Source organism: Mesoplodon bidens (assembly GCF_964165515.1).
Source record: "Mesoplodon bidens genome assembly, chromosome: 1".
Lineage (NCBI taxonomy): Eukaryota > Metazoa > Chordata > Mammalia > Artiodactyla > Ziphiidae > Mesoplodon > Mesoplodon bidens.
The window spans coordinates 117,536,189-117,540,202 of record NC_138176.1 but is presented as its reverse complement, the minus strand read 5'-3'; positions in this window follow the sequence as shown (position 1 = coordinate 117,540,202).

Here is a 4,014-nt window from a genome sequence, read left to right as displayed (position 1 = left end):
AGAAAGAAAGAGAAAGAAAGACAGGAGGGAGGGAGGGAGGAAGGAAAGAAAAAGAGTGAAAGGAAGAAGCATGGGAGGGAGGGAGGAAGGAAAGAAAGACAGGAGGGAGGGAGGGAGGGAGGAAGGAAAGAAAAAGAAAGAGTGAAAGGAAGAAGGGAGGGAGGGAGGGAGGAAGGAAAGAAAGAAAGAAGGAAAGGAGGGGCAGAGAGAGGGAGGGAGGAAGGGAAGGTAGGAAAAAAAAGAGCAGGTAAAGTAAAATAGAATAAAGTATAAAATACAGTAGCGTTATTAAAATTAAAAAGTAATTATTGAAAAAAAAACGGACAGATAGAACCCTGGGACATATGGTGGAAGCAAAGCTATACAGAGAAAATCTCACACAGAAGCATACACATACACATTCACAAAAAGAGAGCAGGGGGAAAAACCGAAAATCTTGCTCTCAAAGTCCACCTCCTCAATTTGGGATAATTCGTTGTAAAAAGAGGAAACGGGGGAAAAGCCTGAAATCTTGCTCTCAAAGTCCACCTCCTTAATTTGGGATAATTCGTTGTAAAAAGAGGAAAAGGGGGAAAAGTCTTAAATCTTGTCCTCAAAGTCCACTTCCTCAATTTGGGATGATTCGCTGTCCATTCATGCACTCCACAGTCGCAGGGCACATCAAGTGGACCGTGGAGCTTTAATCCGCTGCCTCCGAGGCTGCACAGAGAGATTTCCCTGTCTCTGCTCTCACAGCTCCCGGGTCTCAGCCTCGGACCTGGCCCCGCCTCTGCGCGTAGGTCGCCGGAGGGCGTCCGTTCTTCGCTCAGACAGGACGGGTTTAAAGGAGCCGCTGATTCGGGGGCTCTGGCTCACTCAGGCAGAGGGGAGGGAGGGGCGCGCAGTGTGGGGCGGGCCTGCGGCGGCAGAGGCCGGCGTGACGTTGCACCAGCCCGAGGCGCTCCGTGCGCTTTCCCGGGAAAGCCATTCCTGGGTCCCGGGACCCCGGCAGTGGCGGGCTGCATAGGCTCCCCGGAAGGCGGGGTGGACAGTGACCTGCGCTCGCACACAGGCCTTGTGGCGGCGGCGGCCCCAGCGTCCCACACCCGTCTCCGGGGTCCGCGCCTTTAGCCGCGGCTCGCGCCCGTCTCTGGTGCTTCTTTAAGCAGCGCTCTTAATGCCCTCTCCTCGCGCACCAGGAAACAAAAGGGAAGAGAAAGTCTCTTGCCTCTTCGGCAGCTCCAGACTTTTTCCCTGGACTCCCTCCGGGATAGCCGTGGTGCACTAACACCTTCAGGCTCTCTTCCTGCCGCCAGCCCCAGTCCTCTCCCTGCGCTCCGACCGAAACCCGATACCGGAGCCTCAGCTCCCAGCCCCGCCCGCCCCGGCGGCCGAGCAGACAAGCCTCTCGGGCTGGTGTGTGCCTGAGAGCACCGATCCTCTGTGCCGGAATCTTTCCGCTTTGCCCTCCACACCCCTGTTGCTGTGCTCTCCTCCGCTACTCCGAAGCTTTCCCCTTCCGCCACCTGCAGTCTCCGCCCGCGAAGGGGCTTCTAGTGTGTGGAAACCTTTCCTCCTTCACGGCTCCCTCCCACTGGTGCAGGTCCCGTCCCTATCCTTTTGTCTCTGTTTATTCTTTTTTCTTTTGTCCTACCCAGGTATGTGGGGAGTTTCTTGCCTTTTGGGGGGTCTGAGGTCTTCTGTCAGCGTTCAGTAGGTGTTCTGTAGGAGTTGTTCCACGTGTAGATGAATTTCTGATGTATCTGTGGGGAGGAAGGTGATCTCCGCGTCTTACTCTTCTGCCATCTTCCTCCGGGGCCCGGCAGGCGGATTCTTAACCACTGCACCACCAGGGAAGCCCCCACTTAATGTTAAGTCAACTTTGTTTCTGCATTTTTCTACAGATTTTCCTCTTTTAACTCCATCCTCAGGTGTCCATGTTGGCCTGACTAACCTGATCCCTCCTGCCCCAGGGAGACTCTGTGTTCTCATCCCCAGAAAGGGATGTTTTGATAACATTCACAGGGATGATGCACTTAATACAGGGGGAGCTATCAGTACTGTGCTACAAACTGCCCTGAGATAGTAACACATGTAACCATCGCCCACCGCCAGTTCTACTCGTGAAGCCAGAACCTTTATTCTGCTGAGGGCACTCCTGTCCCACCTTTTGCCACAAGTCTCTGAGGCTTGGGGATTCGGTCTCAGCTCCAGCCCCAGCCCTCCTGGTGTCCTTGGTGCTGCCTCTGACTCATGTCCCTGCTCTGTTCCACCCCAGGGGGAAAATGTGTCCACAGGGGACAGGAACAAGACCTGCATCCAGGCAGGCAGGCTGGAGAAGCTGGTGGGAAACCTGGTGCCTGCCTTCCTGCGTGGGGCTCCCTCCGACCTCCCCACATTCCTGGTCTCCTACAGGGCTTTCCCTACCACCCAGCAGATGCTGGAGCTTCTCTTCACAAGGTGAGCACTCTGCCCCTTATGGGACATTGGTGACTCGGCCACCTATTAGCTGTGACATGTGGGAATGTCCCTCCACCTCTCTGAGCCTCAGTTGGCCCCTCTGCACACTAGGGTAAAGAGAGGACCAGCCCCCTACGGTGACTGTAGGGACCAGCGGGTCCTTCACGGAAAGTGCTTTCTGGGGACCCGGCCTGTGGAAAGGTCTGCTGGAGGTGCCGTGTTTGTGCTAATTCATCATGTCCCTCCTCCCCATGAGGAAGCCTCCGCCTCAGTTGTCCCTGTGCCTCTGACCTTAGGATGAACTCTTTTCCCAGTTGAATGGTGATGGGTGATTCCATTAGGGGTGCCCTGTCCTGGGTGGGTGAGAGCAAGCGTTCCTGGGAGTGGGCATTGGGGCCCTAGGCCACTCAGATATGTGCGATGGGGCTGGTGGGGCTCATTCATTCTCACATATAGAGGAAGGCCACTAGGTGCAGGCACTTTTCTAGGTACAACCATCACTTAACGCATCGAGCAGACAGCAGTCCTGCCCTCCAGGGCTTCCACTCTACCGGGGGTCACACCGTCACACTAGGCATCACATCCAGGTGTGTCCTCAGGACAGTCCATGTGACGCCTTCCTGGCCTCCTCTAGATATGGATGCATCCTCCCTTACTCTGATGAGGACGGTGGACCCCTGCACCAGCTGAAAATGTGAGTGGGCTTTGATTCAAGAGGGAGGGACTCCCTTCCCCAAAGAATTGCATGGAGATGTGGGGTCTGTAGATGGGCAGGGCTGGCAGAACCCTGGATCCCACACATCTGATGGTTCATGCTGAGGGCAGAGGTCCGAAGCCTTCTCCTGGAAAAGAGGAAAGGAGTCCAAGAGAGCTGCGGACGGGGCTGGGGTGCCGCGAGGAGCATCCGGGAGGTCAGAGGTCAGAGTCAGCCCCTAAGAGAGGCCACACCCGTCCCCTCTCCATCCCAGCCCTGCCTCCACCCCCCATTCTGGGACCCAGAACACAAGGTGTGGAGAGCATCGTGCTCATTGTCTGGTGGATCATTAGCAGTGGTGCTCAGCAGTGGTGCAAGTCCATTTTTAATATTTTTATTACATATACTAAATTGTTTATTCTATGATATAAAGTTCACTTAAAATAAAGTTTGTTTGATTATTTTAAATTGTACATGTAAATGGCAGTAAGTACATCCACAATGTTACATAACCCCCTCTAACATCTATTCTAGAACATTTGTACCCTTTTGGTCGCTGAATAATTTTCATTCCAGGAACACAGCACATTTGGTTTTCCTCACATCTGTTGATGGACATTAGGATTGTTTTACCTTTGGGCTCTTGTGAATAGTGGTGCTCTGAATACTTGTGTACCAGCATTTGAATGTCTGTATTCACTTCTTTTGGGTATTGATTGATCTAGGAGTGGAATTTTGGGGTTGACTGAAAACTGTATGCCTGTCCTTTTGAGGATCTGCTCAAGTCTTGTATACAGTGGTTTTTTACCATTTGACAATCCCCCAGAATTTAGGTGTACTATTCACTTCTTCATCTATGTTGCAATTTCCTCTCTCTCTCT